The sequence below is a fragment of the Onychomys torridus genome, chromosome 11 (genome assembly GCF_903995425.1).
Source record: "Onychomys torridus chromosome 11, mOncTor1.1, whole genome shotgun sequence".
Lineage (NCBI taxonomy): Eukaryota > Metazoa > Chordata > Mammalia > Rodentia > Cricetidae > Onychomys > Onychomys torridus.
The window spans coordinates 42,465,467-42,491,084 of NC_050453.1; the positions used below are offsets into that span (position 1 = coordinate 42,465,467).

General features: G+C 44.8%; 1 protein-coding gene across 1 annotated transcript in view; it reads left to right on the top strand.

Annotated features, from left to right (window-relative positions):
• The first annotated feature begins 916 nt into the window (after positions 1–916).
• Positions 917–25,618, top strand: part of C11H1orf21 (chromosome 11 C1orf21 homolog) — a 200,978-nt gene continuing 176,276 nt past the window's right edge. The window contains exon 1 of the mRNA XM_036202079.1: positions 917–935. The gene's annotated coding sequence lies outside the window, so the exon portion shown is untranslated. The remainder of the gene's footprint in view (positions 936–25,618) is intronic.

Below are 25,618 nucleotides of genomic sequence, written 5' to 3' on the forward strand. Positions count from 1 at the left end.
CCCCTCTTGGGGGGAGGCCCTGGTCTCTGGATGTGCAGGACAGACGTCCCCCCTCCCCCGAAGCCTCCCTCGGTTCCCATGCCACCAACCGAGTGACAGGCCCCGGGAAGGCCAGCCAAGACATAGCCTTCCTATCTGGATCTGCCCTCCTGCCAGCATGGGTGCGCGCGAAATCACACACACACCTCGCCCTCCATGCAACACACACCACCTTCTTGCTGCAACACACACACACACACACACACACACACCTCGCCCTCCATGCAACACACACAGGCACACCTCGCCCTCCATGCAACACACACACACACACACACACACACACACACACACACACACACACACACACACACGCAGACACACATCCTCAAGCTTGCCTACCCTCCTCCCTCCCCGCAGCCCGGGGCGCCCGGGCCCTTCTTCCCGGAGCGCCGCGCCCGGCGGCCCCCGCAGGCCCCGCCCCGGGGGAGGAGAGCCGGACGCGCGCGGGAGCCGGGGAGGGGAGGGGAGGGGAGGGGACGGGCGGCGGGGGAGTGTCTGGCTGCCCCCGCCCCTCGAGTGAGCGACTGGGCGCGGAGGTCCCCTCCCTCCTCGCTCCGAGTCGGCCAGCTCCCGCTCGCTCCCTGCCCACTCCCGGGGGGCTGTTCCGTGGCGCGGCCGCCGCGGCCACCGCTTCTTTCACACTTTAGTTGCGAGCGGCGCGCCGCGCTCAGTGACTGGAGAGCTGGCCGCACGCCGCCTTCCCGCACGCACGCACGCGGGCCCGGCTCCGGGGTTTTCTGCTTTTACTCCAGGCGGCGGGGAGGAGGGGGAGCCCCGGCCACACTGTAGGAAGGAGGAGGACGTGGAGGAGGGAGGAAGAGCACAGGCGAGGAGGCCAGGGGCGGGGGGCGGGGGGCTTGCCACCTTCAGCCCCCCCCCCGCGAGCGCCCAAGGTAAGCGGGAGCCACCGCCGGCGCGCTGGGCATCCCGGGTGGGCGAGGAGGGAGGCCTGGGGTGGGGGGGTTGTCTGCCGAAAGGATGGGAGCTGCGATCCTGGCGTTTGCCGGCACTCTGCCCAGGCTGGGCTGCTGCTGCTGCTGCTGCTGCTTCTTGCTGCCGCTGCGGGGCTGCTGGGGCTGCCGGCTGCAAGGGAACGGAGCCAGGCTGGGGGAGCTGCGGGGGGTTGGGGGGGCGTCTGCTTGCTGGGTGGAGGGGCTGGGATGCGGTTAGGGCTGCTGACGACTTTCGTCACATCGAGGCCTGGGTGGCTGGTGTGAGACACCCCTCCCTTCCCACCAGCACCCCGCGCCGCCCTCAGCCTTCCTGCTCTCTCTAGCTTTGCCTGTAGCCACTGTTACTTTGCAAGCAGGAGCTGGGAAGAGAGAGAGAGAGAGGGAGAGAAAAAAAAAACACCCAAATTTAGAATCTTTTGCTAAGTCTCCAAGTCCCTTCTCTCGCTCCCACTGATGGTGCGTTTATGTGGGTGATGTGATCCCCGGGATTTCTGAAGTTTTGACCTTTTCGGGGTGGCTTGTTTTCTGTACATCTGTTTGCCTTCCTGGGTGTATTTATTATTTGTGCCCTTGCGCGGCCGCCCGAGGGTGCTTGCTTATATTACATGAGCAGATTTCTCTCCCCTCTGCAGGCTGTTCGAGAAGTGCCGCGGCGGCGGCGGCGCCTGGGCTGCCTTTGCTCAGCTGCTTAATGTCCTTCCTTATCATCCACCCTGCCCCCCTCCCTCCAGAGAGAGATCCTTTTTTTCCCCCCATATTTAATGTTTGTGTGGGAGAAATCCTTAGGCCGAAGAGCTTTCATCGCCCATTCCTGAATGGCTCAGGCATGTTGATAACATTTGGGGGTGCCTTTCTTTGCTTTATAGAGTTGCTTGGCCAAAGATAAAAATATACACACCCGAACACGCATTCATCTTGAGAGACACCAAGCGCAGTTTGAGAGGGAAGTGATTTGTTTCCAGTAGGAAGTTGACAACCTATGAGATACCTTCCTCGTCTGTGAGTTAGGAAAAGAGTTTTAAAATAGAGCTTATGTTCTGCGTGGCTGGAAGACAGCCATAAGTTCAGTTGCTGAGCTGCTCAGAAAGTGATACACCCTGATCAACCAGAAGCTCAGTGAAGACGCTTTACTCTGACTCAGACATTAGGAGGGGGCCGGCTTGGCCACAGATTTCCTGCAGGACCTTTTTTTTTTTTTTTCCCTTTTTAGACGCGTGAGGGAACTGACAAGCTCATTACACACATGGTTCTAAGGAACACCTTCCAATTCAAGGGAGCGATGGGCTCACTTTCTACCTAAGGAGAATAACCTTTGAGTTTGGTTGAATTGGGATAGACCAGGATAGAACAAACGGGTGGAGTGGGCCTGGACTACTTCAGCTCCCATGGGGGAAGATTAGGAGATGGTTAAGAAGCGTGGGTGAAGTCCTAGGTGCAGAATTTGGGGGCTTTCACCCCTTTTCCTACTTCTGAAGTTGGGGGAAGTGCTATGTTGGCTGTCTGGAAATCCAGTTGATGGGATTTGGAAATTAATCTGGACTCCATCATCTGTTTGTTTTCCTACGTCTAAGGAAGGAAGGGTCCGTGGGATAACACAAGCCAGCATATTTAAAGGCATTGGAAACTATGCTGGAATTAGCATTTCTGAGACAGAGGTGCAGCATTGAAATGTAATGTCTTCTAACGTTTGGTCCTGTGCAGACTAGGCTTAGAGAGCAGGACTGCATCAGGGCCACGTCTCTGGACCCCTTGATGGGAGAATGTCTCAGGGGGGCTGAGGTCCCTCTGTCCTCTAGCTCTTATCTAGTTTGTATGAACTCTACCCATACACCCCTTCTCACTTAGAACATATATTCCACTTGCCCTCCGTCCACTTGGGTGGGAGAGAGGATCCACATCCTCCAGCTGGAAAAAGTTCATTCCAGAAGGATCCCAATGTCCTTAGCTTCCTCCTTCCCTCTTTAGCTGAAAACATCAACAACCCTGATCATTTTGCCTTCTTGGCTAGTAATTTACTCTTCTCCAGCCTGCCTCCCGTAGTCATTTTGCATGGATTTCTGGGAGCTGATAGGGCACCATCTAAAGTGGGCTGATGAGATCTTTTCTCAAAGGAGGAGGACAAAGTTCCTGAAGATGACACCTGAGGTTGTCAGGTTGTCTCCCATCCTTCAGATGTGCTTGGGCCCTCTCTATCTCTTGCGTGTGTGTGTGCACATGCACACATGCACTTAAAAGACGTGACTTGAATCTCTTGAAGAGTCACAAGATATGAATGAAGAACTTCTCCATTCATTGGTTCTGTCTGTTGTGACTGATTCAGGCACACTACCAAGGACGAAGATGGTTCACACCTCGTGCCATGTCCAGGCTGCGGTGTTTTAGTGTGGTGTTGGACTTGGCGCTGAGCAGCCTTTGCTCAAGGTTGTTCCGAGTGGCTTGCTCTAGGCTCTTTTTCACCACTTGTAATGCATGCTCTTTATCAGGGAAGATGTCAAAAGCCAAGTGTCCCCTTGCTTCCCTTAAGTCAGAAAGATGCAGAGGGCATTTATACAGTGAGACCTAAGTGTACCGATTACTACAGGCTTCGTTCGAACTCATCTGTATAACTGGTAGCCATCTAAACACCTTTTGTGGCAAGCACATTTGAATACAAAGGTCATGCATGAGCTTTTGTATCCTTCAAAGTTTTCTTCTAGCCCTAGTTTGAGGATAGACTATGATGGTAATTCTGGCTAGACACTGGAAGAAGAATGTGAGTTAACAGAATGGTCTTATAAGACAATGCTTTGTTTTCCTTCAGCTTGTTAGGATTGAGTACAAAGGGGGCGTGGCATCGCTTTGTGTGTCCTGAATGTATTTTTTCTTCCTGCTGTGTCGCTGATGTCTCAGGCTGTGGGTACTGGTTTAAACTGTTTACTTCTGGATTTCCTCATGGCTAAACTCATGAAACCTAAACTCACCAGAGTTGTGGGGTTGAGGCTGTGCATGGAACTGAACTGGAGAGTTTCAGCAAGCCCTCTGCCGATTGTCAATCAGTGGTGAGGCTTGGCGTATTTGCTCTTATAATGCAATTTTATGTGATTTGCCTCCAACTTTTCAGGACCCCATTGACTATGAAAAGCCAACCAGACATCTCGTAAATAAGAATTCACTCTGATAATGGAGGGGTTAGACTTAGTTTCATGGAAAAAGTACATCTCTTCAAAAATACTATTTTGGAAATGATTACAGGGCAGACTCCACCCTCCAGCGAGTGAAGGGTTGTGGGAGATGATACAGGTGTGGAGACACCCCCTACAGTGTACGTGGTAGGTGTTCAGATGTTTCTCTGATCATTCTCTACTTTAGAATGTAAAAGTATTTTACATAACCTTTTTATTTATTGTGTGTTGTATGTTTTATTTATTGTATGTACATGTGTGTGCTTGCAGGAGTCCGTTTTCTTCCTGTACCATGTGGGTCCCAGGGGTCAAACTCGGGTTGTCAGGCATGGTAGCTTGTACTCTTATCCAGTGAGCCATGTCACTGACCCAAGTAGAAATAATTTTATATTACTAATCTGTTTTTAGCAAATATGTGAGTTTTAAGCTATTTCATGGTCCTTCTTAGAGCATAGACATATAGTATGGGAGAAGTAAATTGTTCTCGATAGAACCTGAAAAGCAGATCGTAACAGACAGTGCAAAATACTATTTAGAAAACTACACACACACACACACACACACACACACACACACACACACACACAGGTCTTTTTGTGCAGGAAGAACTGCAATACTAAAACTGTGATTTTAAAAATGGTGACAGTTTTGACTTTTAGGGTTCATAATTTAAGAGCTTATCCGAAGTGGTATGTAAATTATACATACACGTATTTTTTAAAGAAGGCAATCATTTAGCCTGTCTCGGTTCTGAAGTTTAATCTTACAAGTTACAGTGGCAATAAGTAACAACACGACATGCTGCGGCGGCCCTGCAATCACGACAGGAGTGCTCGGGGGTCAAGTGGGCTAGGAGAAACCTGGAGATGAATGCGCAGCAATGTCGGCAGTCACCAGCTACTAACATGAGCCTCACTTTGCTATGAATGTGTAGCTGGAAAGATGTGTTTCCTCGGTGCTAAGTTGCTCTGTTCCCTACCCTTGGGAAAGAGTACAGCTTCCCGAATCTGAATGCAAACAACTGACCCAAGCTACTGGAAGACAGAAACCCCCATGGCAGCTGGCAGGGCATACTACTTTGCACTTGGAAGTCACTCAAATAGTGATCAAACTGAAGGAATTAACTTAATTAGTTCAGGTCTGTAATGTGTTAAGACCTTGGAGAAATACATTAGGCGCAGATACAGTTTTTAATAAAGCTGTGTGATAGTTTATTGGGATTGTGTGTTCTGCATTGGGGTAGAGTTTTTGAAACATATTTGTCAGGGAAGTAAACACGGCGAACACGATACCCGAACAGATAACCCCAGCTCTGAGCTAGGGTCATCTTCATTTGGAATAGCCAGGGTTTCCATAGCTGATGAATCCTTCTCTCCTGTGATCTTCAGCCAACACCTATACCTCTTACATTTCATCATCTCTCTGTTAGGGTTTTCTTGTCATGCCTGTAGTCTCCTTGGACATTCAACTGCAGTGGTAGCAATTGGAGCTCCCACGCTGGCATCTCTTCTGGTGCCGAGGTCCCAAGAGAGCTCTAGCACTCCCAACTCTCAGTCTATTTGGTCCGCAGCTGCTTCCTCCAAAATAACCCGGAAAAAAGCAACATGGAGTCTTGCCCAGTGCAGTGAGCTCACTCCAGCTCTCAGCATCCTGGGGCTCTCTCAGAAATCTGTTCTCTCGGGCTGGCCTTGCTAGGCTCCAGTTCCTCTGCCAAATATCCCTTTCACTTTCCTATTGTTCCTGGAGCTTTTCCATGCTTTTCTGACCATAGATGTCCACCCAAAGCCCCTCGGGCTTTCTCCTCCACCTCTGTTTCTTTACCTGCAAGACAAGGTTCCTTCGAGAATGGGCTGTGCTAGTTTCTTAACCAGGAGCCACTTTCTCCATGCGCCTCCCACCTGCTGCCCAAACCCAGCTCCTCCCCTCTGCCCTCAGGGCCCCTCCGCTGGCGTCCAACTTTGCCCTACACCTCCTCATCCCTCCCACCCTCTTTCCCCCCTCAAGCCTTAGATCTTCCAGCACATACCTGCCTCTGCCTGTCTCACAGCCTCCTGCCATCTCTACAGATGTGTTTGCAGGATTCGTGAGTCGACAGTCATAGAAGTTCAGGGAACTTTCGGCCCAGTGTTCACTTTTGATTCCACAGTGCTTGCTGTACTGTAGACATTGAAAGGCTCCCAGGTCATTTATGGAGCATTGCGCTTCTTTACTAATCACTTTGTGATTTTTGTCCTTCGCTGGATTGTAGCGAGAGGAAATATCCTGTTGATGACTGCTATTTTTCAAAGTTTGATCAGAAGATCTAGGAAAGCAGCTCACAGCTTTCCATGACGGTCCCATTCAAAGGCTTTATTACGCACCAGATTCTCCTCCCTAATCACAAGTAGAATGGTTTCTCACCATTTCATCTTCTTTATCTTTTCTTCTCCTTTGGTTAAATAAACACTGCTATAACTTCAAACACACACACACACACACACACACACACACACACACACACCCTCTCCATTTGCTATCATTTTATAGTTAGTCCAGGGAGACTAGAGAGTTTGGGTGACTACGGCCTGATGACTTGCAGCCCAGTGGTAGGTAGGGCACTTTCCTAACAGGTCTGAGGTCCTAGGTTTGATTCTCAGAGCCAGGGGGAAAAGAAGGAAAAAAGAAAAAAGAAAAGCCATATAAGCCATTGACCCGTTGATGCAGGACTGGCTTTTTTAGAACATTGGACTTGAGAAGTAGTGCAGTGAGCGAGCCCTTTGGAAGAACATGCTCTTGCTGTGTGGCAGGGAGACTGTGGATTTAAGTCACGATCCCCCCTCTGATGGCCCTCTGCTTTATTTGATGGTGGCAGAGAGCGTCAACCTATATACCCCTCTTCACTGGTGACTTACAGCCTTTTCTGCCTGAGAAGTACATTGATTCCCTGGAATGTGGGGATGTTTTTCATACCCGTTCTCAGAGAGGTAAATGGTAAGTGAAGTGGGTCTCCTAACAGCCTGAGAGGCGCCGTGCTCATCCCAGCCACTCCTGGCAGCTTCTCCTTGAACTTCAGGTTGAGAAAGAGGACTGTGTTCATTGTCTCCAGTATGGTAGAGGCCTTGCATTCACATGACTTCTTGTGAGAAGACCCGAGGGCCCTGGGTGGGGTAAGGTGACACAGAGATGGCTTCTGTATGCCAAGAGGTGACTTCAGCTCTGTCTGCAAGTTCTGTCAGAAACAGTTCTCCTAAAATAGTTCTGAATAATCCAGTTCCTAGGGTTAGAAGGTTACGAGGGGATAAGCAACAGGTACCTCATTGTGTATCTCACACAGATACTTTGATGGAGGAATTCACAATCTAGGGGTTTTCTATGCTAGAGACCTGTGACCTTTGTGGCTTCCTTGGGCTAGCCTTGGGATGACCTCCTCCTTACTGTTTCTCTTGAGACTAAAGCCCTTTCTCAAGTCTGAGTTCAAATCCTTCATGCTCCAAGGAACTCTCTCTTGCTCCAAGAGTATTTTGTCCCTTGCCTTCCATGTATGTATTCCTGTAGCACAAATTTTAATATTACTTTTGGTTTTAGGTTGGATAATCTTTTTCTTTTTCAGTGCAGAGAGTTGAACCCAGGCTGTTATGCTAGACAAGCCTCCCTACCACTGAGTTATATCCCCCACCTGTCATTTACGTACTTTCTTGGTCCCAGCCAAATATATGCTCTTGTGTCCTGCCCACCAAGCCAAAAGAGTTGCTTGTGTTGTATAGGGAATTATTGATTGATTGACAGCCAGTAATTGATGTGAAGCTTGGAATTTTTTTTTTTTAATGAAAATGGTGCTCCCATTAAAAATTCTCTTTAACTAAATGAGGAAGTCTAGTCTAGATAGAGAAAGATAGAGTTGTTGGCCAAGGTTAAGGCAACTAATCTTTCTTATTTGCTCCAGTAATTTATTGAACAAACATTTGCTTTTGTTGATGACGACTTGTGTCATTGAAGTGCCTGGGCAGCAGGGAGATGCTGGAGATACAGAGACCAAGAGGCCTGGCCCTGGCTTTGTGTAGCTAGTTCCCCAGCAAGCATGGGAATTGTCACGTGAGCACATGATCTGTGGTGAATACACAAAGGTGCTTTGGGAGCTGAGATAAGAGTTGGGAGACAGGCCCACAGGACACCCATTTTCCCTGGGAACAGCCTTGGTTTACTCCTACTGCTCAATACTGCTACAAAGTACCCCATCACCCCTCTAGAGGTCTTAGGTTGGACAATAAATTACAGTTTGATAAGTTGTTATTTTTCTCACTGTATTCATTCATTGACTTGTAGGCCCCTTTAGAGATTGACATTTTAGGACAAACAGGTCTGGGAGCAGGGGGAAGATGAGGCAGGCTGCTGCAGGCAGAAGAGCCTCTGTGGTGAGGAGCCACGTGGCTATGGCTCTATGTGGCTGCTCTTTCCAGGTGATGGAGAGCTGGAAGCTGAGGCTGGTGAACTGTGTAGAGTTCACTTTGTGGAGTTTGGACTTTTACCCAGTGTCTAAGCAGTGGGAGTCATTGGAAGAGGGAAGACACATTTTTTTTGGGGGGGGCATGGTCATTTCTTCTTAAGTGTAGAGAAGACACAACTGTGGTATTAGTGCCAGCCTGGTCAGGGATGCTGAGAGCTAAGTTCAGGCCTAAGCTGGAGTAGCGATATAGGGGAAGGATGAAAAACAACAGCAGGGTCGGAAGGAACCAGTGAAGTGGTTGGGAGGAAAAATGATGAAAGGGAATGAAGGGTGACTGCTAATAATTTCTGAATGGGTCATGCTCACTACTGAGATGAAAATCCTGGCGCTGAGGGGAAAGTGACCGAGTCAGTTTTAAATAGACTGTGTTTTAGGTGTGTGTGTCCTCTTGGATGGAGCGGCCTAATAGCAGCTGAAATTCTGGTCTGGCTTTCAGCAGAGAGGTTGGGATAGAATTACAGGTTTGATCTCCGCTCAGTCATCATTTCTTAGGGAATAATTTTGCAATTTCCACAGCAAGGTTCAATGCCTCTCTGTTCTACTTTCTTACTGTACCATGCGACTCCTCCTGTGTGTGTGCCATCTCAGTATTGCGAGATTGCATGTTCATCTTTGTGATCTTTGGATTAACAGTGATACTACACCCCAACCCAAGTGTAAAGCACATGAGGGCAAGATTGTATCTCTTTGATCCTTCCCTGTTTAAAAAAGTAATCCTATCATACATGGGGGGGTAGGGCACATGTTTGTTGAGTAGATATGTGGGTAGATGGATGATGGATGGATGGACATATGAATGAATGGATAAAATGTGGTAGGCGCTACTGTGATTTGATATGAGATTGCCCTGGGAATATATGTAGGAGAAAACAGAACATTGAATTCTGGGAAACTTAAGCCTTCAAGATGTGTGATCGAAAGGACAGAGAAGAAAATTGCGAAATGGAGATTCTCAAAGAGGCAAGCAAACTAGGCAAGAGAGGGGGAAAGAGAGAGTCCAGCAGTGAAGAAGGATCCAGCAGTGAAGGATCCAGCAGTGAAGAAGGATCCAGCAGTGAAGAAGGATCCAGCGGTGAAGGATCCAGTGGTGAAGAAGGATCCAGCAGTGAAGAAGGATCCAGCAGTGAAGGATCCAGCAGTGAAGGATCCAGCAGTGAAGAAGGCTCCAGCAGTGAAGGGTCCAGCAGTGAAGGATCCAGTGGTGAAGAAGGATCCAGCAGTGAGGAAGGATCCAGCAGTGAGGAAGGATCCAGCAGTGAAGAAGGATCCAGCAGTGAAGAAGGATCCAGCAGTGAAGGATCCAACAGTGATGAAGGATCCAGCAGTGAAGAAGGATCCAGCAGTGAAGAAGGATCCAGCAGTGAAGGATCCAGCAGTGAAGAAGGATCCAGCAGTGAAGAAGGATCCAGCAGTGAAGGATCCAGCAGTGAAGAAGGATCCAGCAGTGAAGGATCTAGTGGTGAAGAAGGATCCAGCAGTGAAGAAGGATCCAGCAGTAAAGGGTCCAGCAGCAAAGGGTCCGTCCAGCAGGGGTGTTTGGTCAGCATTCTTGCATGAGGAAGTGAAATAATACTGATGAACTTTACTCGGGATTTGTGAGGTCTCTTGTTAATGAGAGCTGAGAATATCTACTCCACTGAAGACTATCAAGTATTTCCCCACTCTTCAGAAAACGCTGGCAACTTGCCATTGTTTTGCTGGGGTAAGCTGCATGCGAGGCTTAACATTCTATCCCTGTGTTAATCTTGGTGTTCAACAATCTCAGTGTAACACTGTCTAACCTCTGCCAGCACCTGATGAGGTGGTAACAGATTGGAGTTGTATTTTGGAAGGAGGATGAAACAGCACAATGTTTAATCATTGTGAATTTATGAGGGTTTGTATTGATTTATATGGGGATAAAAATACACCCTGCAGCTGAATAGCCATTACAACTAGCCACACAGTTGCAGTGTTATCACAAAAGATGGTTAATTGTCTCTTTTCTGCAGAAATGGAGGATGGGAAGCCCTTGTCATTGAAGATGATCTGTAGTGTGAGTAGGGAAGCCCAGTGAAAGTCTGATTTTCTTGTTTTTGGTCTCTGCAGAGAGACTTGATGCAGAGAACTGGAGGTAGAGGCGGGTGATGCATCCTAATATAGTGGGAAGGGTATTGGCTTTTGAGTCGCAGACTCTATTCCGATTCCTCCACTTCTAGCTTGTGGTCTTGACTTACAACAGCACTACTAATGTGTACTGTATTACTCTGCTCTCAGGTACTGTACTGAGTACATTACAGATTCTCTTCTTTAGTGTTTGCAGTAGCTAGCTGTAACAGTCACCCTTACTTCTGCTTTGTAAATAGGAAAAATTGAGAGGCAGCATGCTTAGGACCTTCACCAAAGTCTTGTGGGTAACAAATCGTGGTGATGAGACCAGAATTAATTTCCCTGACTCCATCATAAGGCTTTTTTAATAATTTACTCCTTGCCAACTGTGTCCTCCCCTCTGCCTATTCCCCCTACCTGTGTTTCTTTTCGAAGCATCACAGACCAGATTATCATCTTGTCTGTTCCTACTAGATTACTGTTTCTAAAAGATAAGGACCATTTTTTTCATATAACCATAATATTATCGTGTCCAAACTTGTTTCAACAGGAGTTCTTTCTTGTTTAATCAAATATCCCAAGAGCAGATTCTCTTGATTGTTTCTTTCTGTTTTTCAGTGATTCCTTTGTGACATTCAGGATCCAAACGATGTTCACAGCTGAGGGATGCATCTGTTTTTATAGATAGGTTTCCTCTCTCTTCATCTGCATCCCTTTCTCACTTTCCTCCCTAGAGTCTATTTGCTGAAGAGACAACAGCGTGTCCTGTGAGGTGTCTGCATTCTGTGGCTTTTTTGGGTTGCATCTTTTTTTTTTTTTTTTTTTTGGTTTTTCAAGACAGGGTTTCTCTATGTAGCTTTGCGCCTTTCCTGGAACTTACTCTATAGCCCAGGCTGGCCTCACGCTCACAGAGATCCGCCTGGCTCTGCCTCCCGAGTGCTGGGATTAAAGGCGTGCGCCACCACCGCCGAGCTCCTGGTTGCATCTTTATATTCTTTGCTTTCCCATTTTTCCTGCACACTGGTACCCAGCCCACTCTATGAGATCACAGCCACCCTGCTTCTTTGGGGGAGGAGTTAGGAGAAAGGACTTTGACTGAGGTCTCTTGGTAGATACTGAGTGATGTGCTGAGACTGTAATCCTGGCTCTAGTGGATGATGAGTCACTGGGCTGTGTTGTCAATCTGTTCCTTCATTGATAGAGTTATTCCAGGCCCTTCCAGCTGCTGAGGGTCACTGTCACTGCAGAACAGGTTATAAAATAAGGATAGCCTTTGCTCTGCACTCGCTGGCTGGAACTTTTCTTTCTTAAGCATATCAACCATTTGGTTACCTTGAAGTGTATGCCTTTTGGTATAGTTAATGATTGGTTTCCTTCTCTCTCTCTCTCTCTCTCTCTCTCTCTCTCTCTCTCTTTTTGCTGGAGCTGAGGACCAAACCCAGGGCCTTGCGCTTGCTAGGCAAGCGCTCTACTACTAAGCTAAATCCCCAACCCCCCTCTCTTTTAATTAATGTTCAAAATAATGACTTGATTTTCTAGTATCTTCCAAATGAGACCAGTGAAGTATTTTTGTCATATTGTTTATGAAATATCATTATGAACACATGGATTTTAATGCAGCTTGTACTTAAACCCCCTGCGATTGTTTATTGATTTTCATACATTTTTTTTTTTTTCTGTACAGGGTCTTGCTTTTAGACCAGGCTGGCCTCCAATTGGCAATCTTTCTACCTCAGCCTCCAGATTGTTATTTATTTTGACATTCTTTCTACGTTTTTCCAGTGGGAGAGTCTTTAAATTGGTTTCTGAATCTGCTTGACAAGACTAGGAAGTCATTGATAGATTCGTTACTTTCTGGTTTAACAAGGTATTTCAGATTTATGTTGCGTTTTTCAGATCTTCATTAGTGATAAATGGTATTTAGAAATATTTGCTATTCCAGAGCCTAGATATTAAAGCTTCTTACTGCCTCTAGACCTTATTGCTTGTTTTTTTCCAGTGGGCAGAATTAGGAAGGTATGTGTGTGTGTGTGTGTGTGTGTGTGTGTGTGTGTGTGTGTGTATATATATACACACACAATCTACTGAGATATGGATATAAACACATGTGTATGTATGCAGATGGAAGACACCATTTAATATGCATGTGTGCATATGTGCAGTGCATATTTATTCATTATTTTATTTAAGGTAATCAAACTTTTGCGTTTTTTTTCCTCTTAGAAAAACAGTGGCATTCTGTAGATCCATGCATTCCTTTTTGCACTGACGAGTGTATTTGAGGGATCACGTGAGTTATCTCATTACGTCTTACAACTGTGACTCTGCTGTGTTAAAGTATCCAAATTATCCATTTGAATATATGGCTGCTTCTGGTCCTCTGCCCTTCCGTTTTAGTGGGGACTGGTTTGTTTCTGTTGATGGCGATTTAGTTGCAAATCAAACAGAAACCTTGAGTATACTGGGCTAGAGCGGAAAGCCTTATGAATATTTGCTAGTATTCTCCATGGCTCATCTTTACGCTGGGTCCTCAGCAGTAGAATCACCGGGTAAAAGGATAAATACTGTGCACTTTTGCTCAATGCAGTAGCCCCTTCAGAGAAGCTGCAAGATCCCCAATGGATACCCTCAAGTGGCAGGCCATGCCAACGCCTGTCTTCTTCCTATACCTTTGATAAAACTTACTTTATAAATTTGGCATAGTAAGAGGTTAAAATGAAACAATCATGACACTATGCTGTAATTAAAGTTATTTAAAACATGACTTTGGTATTTCTGGAAGTTTCCATTTAGCATTTTCAGATCCATACTAACAGATACACTGTTGTAAAGCCTTAGTATTTTTGTTATCTAAATAGTGAGAGATGATTAAATATGTAATGTAATTCAGCACTCCCATACTTGTGAATCAAGAGCTATCGAGTCCCAGGATCTTTGTAGCTGAGGATGACCTTGAACTTCTGATCTTCCTGCTTTCACTTTCCAAGTGATGGATAACAGCTCTTGCACCATCGTGCCCAGTTTGGGTGGTGCTGGTGATCAAACCCACAGCTTCATGAGTTCTAGGTGTGTACTCTTCCAGCTGAACTTCATCCCAGCCCGCTTTGTATTTTTTTATGATGAGTTGGCTTGAGATTTTCTTCTCATGATCCCACCTCAATTGCCCCCCCCAATCATCTCTTAATATCTCCCCCTCTTTATGTTATATTGGAGATATGATTCTTAATGTTTATGAACTTTTTTGAGTTTACCATTTGTCAATTTTCACTGATTGCACTATTATTATATAAATAATTTTTGTCTTTTTTATTGATTTGTGGTTTTGAGTCAGACTTTGGAAAAACTGTCCTTTTTTTCCAGGCTTTAGAGTGATTCTTTGTAATAATATACTATAAGCCATGCATACAATTTGTTAGCAGCTATGATAAAACATGTAGATGAAATTAATTGTAATATATTTCTTTTAACTCAAAAATTTTATTTTAATAAGTAATCAGTATTTAAAAGTTACTAATATTTGAATTTTTATCAGTGTATATTATTCAAAAATAATGTTTCATTAAATTTCATACATATGTAGAATTATTTTGATCATATTCATGCCCATCCTAAAGTTTGTAACAATTTGTGTGTGTCTTAACTTAAAAAGATTTAAAAAGAATTTTGTGGATGTATGTGTGCATGTGTTATATGCACCACATGTGCAGGAGGACTTGGAGGCCAGAAGAAAACATCAGACCCCTGGAACTGGAGTTGCAGACAGTTGTTAGCCACCATGTTGGTGCTGGGAATTGAACCAAGACCTTTGCAACAGCATAAGTGGCCTTAACGTCTGAGCATATGTTCATCCCAGTGTTTAACTTTTCACATATCTCAACTTGGGCACTAGCTTTCATTGTAAAATACTTGGTCCGTATTTAGATTTCACCCATTTGCCCTTGAAAAAGAGGAATTTCATACAACTATGTCCCAAGTGTACCTGAGAGTTCCCCCAAAACTGAATTGAGTATGAGTGTTTGAACTTCATTATCATTTAGTTAAGAGTAAATCAAATATTTACTTCCCAAGTATTCAGTAACCGTGTGTGGTTGGTAGCTGCCATTTTGGAGAGCCCTGTCATTGGGAGGCTTACCTCTATTGTCTTTTAGTAGTTGTATGATTTTGTCATTAACATTTTACTATGAGTTTATCTTAGTGGGAGCTTGAGAGACTGGATCCAATTTCCTCTTCTTCCAACATGGTTATCTGGGTATTGCAAACCCCTGCTTAAAAAGTCCGTTTTGCCCATTGATTTTAGATAGGCCCCAATTCTAGAATTAATTTCCATAAGTAATCAGTTGTATTTCTACAGTTTCTATTCAGCTCTGTCCCTTCATGCTCCAGTACCCTTCTGTTTAATCATAGTGAATGTAGAATATATTTTAATATTAAAACCACTCATGGTGCAATACCAACTCATGCTTGGCATATCTGTTCATGTCGAATGTTGGGCAAAGACATGGCACAGAGGGGCCATGCTTATGGCACTGATGATAATAAATTGATTCAGTGATTAAGGGACGCACCATTCCCTTAGCTATGAGGATAGCAGACTGGGGTCCCCTTCGAGTGTGGACTGGAGAGGGAGCAGAAACTTCAGTTTGCTGCACCAGCATTCCCAGTTTTTCTATGAGTTGGCCTGATTTCCCACTGAGAAACTCTTACACAATGCCCAGAGCACTGCTGTTCATGATAGCAAAACTCTAGAAATGGCCAGCGCATCTGCCAGCAGTATACTGAGTAAGGCAGCTCTGCGGTCACACAGTCGTGAGAAGAACCTATGCCTTGGCAAATCACCACAAGCCTGCATGCTTTTAAAGTCATCACGTCTGAGGCAGGGAGCAAGATGGGACTGCAGTATGGCAGGGCTCCATTTGTGTGAACTTCAGAACTGTTGAGTTAAAGCACTGTTTTGTACAATGAGAGATTCGCTTGTAGGAACCTGTATTCAGAAAAAAGCATGGGGGGGGTGGCGGTAATTGAGTAGGAGGGCTGTAGGTCTTCAGGGTGAACAGGGTGTGCTTGGGAAAGGGCACGTGGGAAATTTTATGGGTACTTGCATGGTCCAGAGATAGGCATACAGATGTTTGTTTGCGCTCAGACTTTAAAGTCTACACGCGTTATTGGTAATTTCATTGCAAAAGAAGAGCCCAACAGCGATGGTCCAGATACAGACACAGAGACTACAAGGAAGCTCTGAGTCAGTGTGGGCTGGAGAAAGGCCGCTGGTATGAAGACTTGGCTCTTTTTGTTTCTTAGGTCATAGCAAAAACTTCTCGATTGTATGAAAAACTGAAGGCAAAAAAAAAAAAAAAAAGTTGCATTTAGTGTCTGTGTCAAGCAGCAGGAAATATGATCTCATGTAGTGTGTGATCTCATGTAGTGTGTGCACACAGTCGACCATGTCATCACCAAGTGATATATGTAGACCTGTCAGTCCTCCCATGCTAAGCAATTGCGCTACTTCATTCAGTGATCCTCATGACTATTTAACATTTTATCGAGTGAGAGCAGATCCATGCTTCCCCCTCCCTCCTTTGCTTTTCTTCCTTTCTTCTTAGTCGGGATCTTAGGAACCTCAGGCTGGTCTCAAACTTACCATGTAGCAGAGTCTGGTCTTGAACCATTATTAATCTTCCTGCCTCCACCTCCCAAAGGCTGGGATCATAAGCATGCACCATCATGCCTGACAAGAGCGAATTTTTACAAACTCTTACTAAGCACATGCTATATGCCAGACACAGTGTGGATAGGAGCTCAGTGAGTTTGAAAAGCAGTCCTGTGGGAAACTAGATATGGCCTCCCTTTTGCAGACTAATAAACTGATGCCCAAGTGACTTGTCTGAAATCACACAGGAAGTACATGGTGGAGTTTTAACACAAGTTTATCTGGCCCCCAAATTCACATTCATAATTTCTGTTGCAGAGCATGCTAACTTCTGCTCTGTTTCTATTTGCTGAGAGCTTTGGCATCTCCTCTATCCCTTTTTGCATTATGGCTATCCATCCCAGAAAGACTGAATTTCTGCCTGTTAAAATTTTAGACAGGGAAATCCCTCAGGCTCCCGGGGCACAGCTCTTAGTAATATCTAAGTGAATGTTTAACATCAGTTGTAGGCTTGCTTCCCTGTAGAACTGCTAAGTGGCTGTTTCCTACCCCTCTGACTTTCAGGGATTTGTTGGTGTGAGTGGATTGGATTCAGTGGCATACCTGTCTGATTCCAATTCCTTGTTTTTAAATATGAAGCTGTCCCTAGTTTGTGTCCCCAAGGCTAGAGTGAACTCCCCAACCGTCCTTAGGTCCTTAGGTCCAAACCCCACCTGGGTCTCTCTCCAGCTTGTCGAGTTTTAGTGCCTGTGATGGTTTCTTGCTTCTTAAAGGACCGACACATTCATGTTGAGAATTGTAAATCAAACGGCATTCCCGGATCTCTTATCTTTGATATTGCAGTTTTCATAAAGCAGAGAGAGTCATGACAATTCTTACTTTGTCTTGGAGATACAGATGTGTATCTTCTCAAGTCCCCAGGTCTACTGCTCCATTCTTTTACTGATATTTCCATTAGCAACTGCAGTTAAGGGGGACTGGGTGGCAAGGTGGGAAAGAAAATTCAAATGAGCATTTGGTTGCTAGGGAACCTGGTTTACTCAGAAATTAAGACTTCCAAAAATTCTGTAGAAGCCACAGGAGAACTGCTTGGGAACTGGTGTCCTTTCCTCTTGATTTATGCCCTGCTGGCCACTGAGCCTCTTGCCCTGGGAGCTGGTCTACTAGCTGTTTCAAGGAAGTAACAGTGGGGGAGGGGAAGAGCTAGGGATGTAGGTCAGTGGTAGAGTGCCTGATTAGCATACAGGATGCACGGTTTCCATCCCCAGCACTGGCAGAAGGCAGTAACATTTTGTAATCAGAAAGAGAAAGTCAGTGTAGGAGTGGAAATGGTGACTGCCCATCTCTTCTGCACCAAGGACGTGCTTTTAGAATGAACCCACCAGCCACACATTTCTTCCAGTTTTCACTGTTTTGAGTCTTTGCCACGTCAGCTTTAGGTTCAAGTATCAGGAAACTACCTCATGATATAATCTCGCACATGATAGTTTTATGGTGCAATGTGTGAGGATGAAATCTTCATTTTTCTCTTTCACTAAAAAAAAAAAAAAAACAAACCATGGTTAACTAAGTTAAAAACTAACCACGTTGAACGAACTCATGTGATTGGTGAAGCGGCACCGTGTGTAAACATGGGAAGGAAGTTCATGGGAGCTCCAGCTTGGGTTTCTACTACCCTGTCCGAACATGCGCTCACTGTTTCGGGACCCTTTCTTTGGATCACAAAGAAAGGATTCAAGCGGGGTCTGGGAATCAGTGTCAGTGACGAAGAAGGAAAGCAGTCCCCGATCCTTATGGTCAAGTATTGTTCTTTGGGGAGTATGACTTCTGTTTGGGGTGTGGCGGGCTGCTTGTTAAATGGCAATGGAGAGAGGATTCAGTGGGCTAGCCCTGTCCTCCTTCCTAGAGCCTGAAGACATCCCCGCAGTGAAGGAGATACATCCAGGATGCTTTTCCAGTGATTGCTCCATTAAAGGGCTATTCAGAAGGGCTTGAGCGAGCCTTGTTCTGACCCCTTTTCACTGTGCTGTAAGGAGTGAGGCGTAAGAGAAATTTGTGGAGACTTTGGTTCAGTTCTGGATGCACAAGACACATTAAATGAGTCTCCCCCTTTTCCTTGGTCCCTATGCCCCCTATTTCACCATGGAGTTGAATCTTTGATGTAATACTAACTGTGGTTTTCACATTTTACGTGTCTAAAATAAGTGGGGAAAAAATTGATTGCCTACGTAGATGGTATTTCTGGTAATTGAAGGAATATACATTGATGAGGTAGCTTTGAGTGTGAAAACCTCAGAGCATCTCTTAGGTCATATTTCCTTTCTAAGCTATCTTCTTTCTTCTGAGTCCAGCCCCAGGAGTGCCATGTTAAGCTCCTCTCCATCCATTAGTGCAGTGTGCTAGCTCACTGCATGCTCTGGGTTAGCATCTGCTAGCCCGCTCCATGTCCATCTAGATACACAGGGACACATTTCCCTCTCAAACAGAATACATCATCGTGGGTTGCTTTGATAGCTTTAATAAATGGTTTTTAATAACCCTGTTTCCTTGGAAGCATCCTGACTTTTGTGGAATGAGGAAAGGCAGACAAGGATATTGGAGGCGGTCTATGAGATCTGGCAAACGACTCATGGCTACTGGGTTGTCAGATGCGTGTTATATTTGACATAGGTATCTTTTTATTCCTTTTTTATCAAGTACACAGCAGTTGTGTGTGTGTGTGTGTGTGTGTGTGTGTGTGTGTGTATGTAGGTAGGTATATGTGGTGTGTGTATGCGTGTGTGTGTGTGTGTGTGTGTGTGTATGTAGGTATATGTGATGTGTGCGTATGTGTATGTATGTGTGCCTGTGTGATGTGTATGTAGTGTGTGGCATGTATGATGTATGTATGTGATGTGTGTGTAGTGCGTGTATGTAGTATGTGTGGTATGTGTGTGTATGTGGTGTGTGGTGTGTGTGTGTGCGCATGTATGGTGCATGTTGTGTGTGTGTGTTGGTTGCACTCAGTCATGATGGAAGGAAGACTTGTGTGTGTGTGTGTGCATGTGTGTGGTGCATGTGGTGTGTGTGTGTGTGTGTGTGTGTGTGTGTGTGTGTGTGTTGGTTGGTTGCACTCAGAGTCATGATGGAAGGAAGACTTTGTGTGTGTGTGTAGTGTTTATGTGTGTATATGTAGTGTGTGTGTGTGTGTGTGTGTGTGTGTGTGTGTGTGCATGTGGGGGGTGCATGTGGGGTGTGTGTGTGTGTGTGTGTGTGTGTGTGTGTGTGTGTGTTGGTTGCACTCAGAGCCATGATGGAAGGAAGAACTTACGGATGCAGGTCCGTTTCCCGCACTGCTTGGGCAGATAGGGTAATGGCTATCAGGAGAGGAAGAGAGTGGGGGACCGTTAGGTAGCTCTGGGAATCCGCCTTCTCATCCTCACATCTTATTAAGCTGGCCTCTAACTTGGCTAGCGCCAATGACTGATAGAACTCAGAGTAGCTGGAGGATTAACAGACCAGTAATACTAAGACTCGGCAGCTGGGAGGAGAAGACTAAATGGAAATGGTAGCAATTCAGCATCTCCTTGCCGAGTAGGTAGATGACTCAGTACACTGGGTAAAACATTAAAATTGCTCCATTAAAACTGGGAAGTGTGTGAAGGTTAATATTATTACATCACAGTGGGGAATGGCTTGTTTTTGTTGGTGGTGTGTCTGCAAATCAAACATAAATCCTGCACTGAAACATTACTTTTCACTGACTAGATGGGCAGCTGAGTGAACACAAAAGCCCAGTTAATTGATTCTTTAGCAGCCCCAGAGTTGAGAAGGTTTGTGCTTATAGTGAGCTTCTGCCCATGCAGAGACCCCAGCATTCCATAGCAGAACCCCTCCTAGTGGTGGGAAAGCACTGCTGTATTGCCTTGGCTTTTCATTCATTCATTCATTCATTCATTCATTCATTCATTCATTCATCCATTCATTCAAATCCAGATCAACAGTGGATTGTCATCGGGCCATTCACTAGCACCAGGGGCTTTGTTAAATTGAACTGTAAATTAAATGTTGGCTGTCACCAGGTATGGTGGTATACACCTTTAATCCCAGCACTTGGGAGGCAGAGGTAGATGGATTTTTGTAAGTTTGAGGCCAGCCTAGTCTACATAGAGAGTTCCAGGATAGCCAGGACTACATAGAAAGACCTTGTCTCAAACAAAACAAAACAAAACAAAACAAAAACAAAAACAAAAACAAAAAAACCCCAAAACTAACTATCAAAGAGGTATTAAAAACCTGTTGAATATCTTAAGGAAAGGAATCCCTGATAAGAGCTCAGAGATGGGTAAAGTCACAGACAGGGCTAACTGGACAGAAAATGAAGGCATGTTCTCCTGAAGACTCTACCTCCCTTAGGGGAGTCTCTGACATTTGAAATTGCAGTTGTAAACTGGTCAGATTTCACTATCCTTTCTCTTACATCCCAATCTGATGAAGTCTCATGCATAACAAAAATAACACATTAGAGGCTTTTTATCTCATGCTGACAATGCTCATTCAGACATCTCAGAAGAAAGTCTGTGCCTTTTGCTGTTCTCACAGTGGCCCTGTGGGCTTGGATGCCAGCATTCTTTCTACTGAAAACTGCCTAGATGTATTGTGCAGGAAGGTGGGACATGGGTAGCCCCCAACAGTCTCTTCTCTCGTTTAGGATTTTAAATTGTTTTATTTTATATTTATTTGTTTAAATTTATTTTAAATTCTGTGGGTGGGTGGGTTCAGGGGTGGGGTTGTGCCCATGAGTGCAGGTGACCACAGAGGTCATTGGTATTGGATTCCATGGGAGCTGGTGTTACAGGCAGTTGTAACCTTCCTGACTTGGATGCTGGGAACCAAAGTAAAGTCCTCTGCAAGAACAATGTGCTCTTTAATTGCTCAGCCATCAGTCCCCCAACACAGCCATCTCATGCTCAGCACGTTTTTTGTTTTTTGTTTTTTGTTTTGTCTTTTTCTTTATTTTTACTCAGTTTACAAAAACAGACCCCTTTGTTTGGGGGCACCTGGACCTGAAGTTGACTAAGATTGATAGGTCCGGATGAGTCATAGCTGAGCATCCCCGCCCCCACCCCACAACCTGTTCTTTGTTCTTTGCTGTTTAGGCTCCTCTCATGTTGGATTTGATTCTGATCTTTACCTGCTGTAGGATGAAATCACTTCACAATACTGGGAGGCGGTAAATGAAACTGAGCAGGGATCCTGGAGGGTGCGGGTGTGGACTGCAGACTTAAGGGAAGGGAGGGGATATCTACAGAAAATGTGCTCAGTGGAATCTAAAGGCAAGTTCTGTCCCATGTGGCCTAGTGTGAAGGGTTTCTTCAGTGAAGGGTTTCCTCATGGGTCCTGGCAGATTCAAACAGAAAGAAGAGAAGAATCTTTGCCAAAGTATTAGAATTCTCTTGGTCATGAATTACCAACTCCTTACAGAACAACAATTAATTCCTTGATGATTGAGGACTTTTGGTCTATATACCCTGCCCATGTGGGTCACTCATCTCTCTTCACCTTGCTTGCTCCATGCCAGGCTCACAGTGGGCTTGACAAATACATACTGAATGGAGTTAAATGTTGTGGCGACTCCAGCAGCCCCAGGGACTTGTTTCATTTCCCACCTCTCTGAGTTTCTGAGTCACACCCCACCGTCTATCCATACCCCCAGTTGGCTTTACTCTTATTTAGGCCTTCTCCCTAGCAGGGCAGCAGAGCAGCTACTGACAAAAGAGAATCAAAACATTTATATAAATTTATGTAAAGGCAGGGAAAGAGAAAGAGCAGAATGGGGATGAAGGATGAAAAATTGGCAAGCTTATGAGAGATAAAAATGATATACTAAACATTCTCTGTGGAGAAGAATTTATAGAGATGGTAGGAAATTTATTTTTCAATATTAACTGAAATAAGATTTATCTAAAAATTTAAAATAACATCTACAGTAGAATTTCTATAGCAAAATCCTTTCTCTAGCAGCCCCAGGGGCTGGTCTTGGTCACCTCTTCCCTGTATGCAGTTAAAGAGATGAGCAGTGGGGAGCAGGGAGTTTTGTTCATTGTGGCTGCATCAGTAAGTGGGAACAAATAAAGGGGTCCACTGACCCCCCAAGCCCATCCTCACGCTAACCATGCATGCTTTAGAGAAAGAACTGGGGCATAGGCAAGAGATGTGGGTACTTAAGTGTCCTCCTGGTCAAGGTGGAGTCTGGTTGATCATTTTCTCAATTCTGGTTCAGAAAAGTGATCAAAGAAAGCCTTATTGGTTCTGGGGAAGAGTGTGTACGGCTCTTGTAGAGGATCTGAGTTTGGTGGAAACTCCAGCTCCTGATCTGATGCCTCCGACTTCTGCAGACACATGCACTCGTTTGCACCAACCACCCTCTATACATATAATTAAAATTGTTAGTAATAAAGAGCTCTTTATTGCTTGAGGTGGTAACGTGGTTCCCAGGAGACATTCCTGGATATAGCTTCTCTCCAGTGGGTAGTTACTCTCATCTGCTGGGTGGTCTGCCCTGGGTGGTTTTGAAGTTCCTGGAATCCAAGGTGACTCAGGAGGAAAGATTAAGGACAATGGCAGCCCTGTGCCTTAAGCCAAGGTAAAGAGTATAGACACAGAATGCTGGCAAATGTCTCTCAGCTCCACTATGGGCCAAGGGAGGAATCAATACTTTTTAGCAAAAGCATCTAGGAAAGAAGTTTTGTATCTAGAAAAATAAGCTGCAAGTTTCTTCTTATTTCAGAATTTATTGATATGGACAGTAAGAAAAAAAATGTTATGTAAGCTAAAAGATCTGTGGATAATTTGTCTACGAAACACGGCATTGGAAGCAATGTTTTGATAATTGTTTAGATGAAGATGACTAAAGAGGTTGGGAATTGTCTTGGGAAGGTTATCCTGAAATAGAGGGTGATTTTTGGATAGACATTTAGGATTTTATGCCTTCACTCTAACTTCTGAAGATGCTGAATTACCAAGTTTGTAATAGCACAAGGCGTAGTGTAGATTGGACTGTGGGTTGCTATGTGGTGTTGAAACAACAGTGAGAGCCATTCATTTCCAGGTGGACGTATTTCTGCAATTGAAATGGATTACAATGGGATCTACATAGCTGAAACTTATGATATGATAGTATTGAACAAGAATTTGTAGTCAGGTTTTAGATTTTTTTCTAACATATTCTTTGGATTTATTTTACTTGACACAATGAAAGTTTAATTGACCAAAAATACTTCTCTCGAAATCTCTGTTAAATAATGTTGCTTCTCTTGGGCAATCATAAAACCCTACATAGGTAATGTAAATGAAATATTTTCAGTTTGGAGAAATTCTCTCATTGATTCTCTCTATTCTACTGACAATATGTTTTTGTTTAAGTTTGAATCTTTTTACTTAAGGGACAGTTTATGATCAAATCCAAGATCCAAGGGTCCGTCTAGTTTTCAGGATTTAGATGCTAAGTGTGCTTGCTTTGGGAAGCTTGCTTTGAGAAGCTTACTTTGAGAAGCTTGCTTTGAGAAGCTTACTTTGAGGCTCTAGAGTTCTATGGTGCGGGACCAGAGGACTCCCTGTTCATGACTGACAAGTGAGGATGCTAATTTGCTCTTTGTAGTAAGCTGCTGAACACCTCTTGGGGCTTTCACACTAGGTGTGAAAAGTGAGTGCTGTCTTTCCCTTAATCCAGCATAACTGAACAGGGTTGGTTACATGTATTTCTTCAGAGGCTGCTCGTTTCTGTCATAAGCCCAAGTTTTAGTTCTGGCTCACCTTCACTGAGTTTGGAGCCCCAATGTGAGACACGAAACTTATTTGATGTTCTCCTAATGCCAATGATATGGCTGGGAAATTTGCAAGATGGTTGTATATTTAGAAATTATTTAAATGATTTGATAGAGCTGTCCATCATCATATAGAACCTCAAAGGAAATGGATTTGTTTTGCAATTCACTCCTGTCTTCCTATAGGTGATGGGTTCTGTGATGACTCTATCATTGGATAGTTTTCAGATTTCTGTTTGGTTCAGTTACTTTATTTATGTCACCCATATTTAAACATTACTCCCGTGAGATAAAACAAAGCTTTTCTTTGGAAGTAATGAAGCTAGGTCATTGCTCAGTGATGGGCTGCAGGCCAGCAGTGGGGCTTCTTGTGTGAGGAGTGTGTACTTGAAGGTGTAGCTTATGGTCTAGAACGTATTTCCATGCTTAAGAATGTTCTGACAGGAGATAAGCATCCCTTAGGAGGAGCCTGAGTCAAATAAACTATGCCTAGGCACTTACTATTATTTGCTGTGTGTGTGTGTGTGTGTGTGTGTGTGTGTGTGTGTGTGTATGTGTGTGTGTCAGAGATCAGCCTTAGCTGCTATTCCTCAGCACTACCAACTTTGTTTTTGAGACAGGGTCTCACTCATTCAGTAGGAATGGATTGGTTGGTCAGAAATTCAACATGAGGTTGAAACAGTTATTGCCAATTGATAGCATAGTTAGGCTTTTGATTTTACATTTCTAATAACATCTCACCACCACCACCACCATCACCACCACCACCACCACCACCACCACCACCTCCACAAGGCCTTTTCCACTTGGTTCAGGTTTACAGGGTCAGCTGTGGACCACATAGTGATTCCCATACAAAGACCAACATGATATTTACAACCCAAAGCCTATTTCCTAGTGTCTAACTGAATTAATTCAGGGAGGAGCTGTTAACTTCTGGTCCAGTGTCAGGCTGTACAGGGTAAGAAGAGACACTCTGTAGTTCATGTGTTATACTACAAAAGTTCTCTGTTGGTCCCTCAGCATTGTGATAATCAATCATACAGGAAAGTGCATGATGGTACCTGGGGTTCACCCGACTGATGAAATACCGGTAGTGTGCAGACACAGAACAAAAGTTCAGAGGACTGTCTTGCTCCGCCTCTCTGCATCTGACATGTCCCTGTCCCCTTTATGCTGGTTGTTGTTGTTTTCAACTTAACGCAAACCTAGACATATCTTACTAAAGAAATGTTTCCCTAACATGGGCCGGTAGGCAAGTCTGGAGAACATTTTCTGGATTAATGATTCATGTGAAAAGATCCAGCTCACTGGGGACAGTGTCACCCCAGGGCAGGTGGTCATGAATGATGTAAGGAAGCAGGCTAAGCAAGTTACGGAGAACAAGCCAGTAAGCAGCACCCCTCCACGGCCTCTGCAGCAGCTCCTGCCTCCAGCTT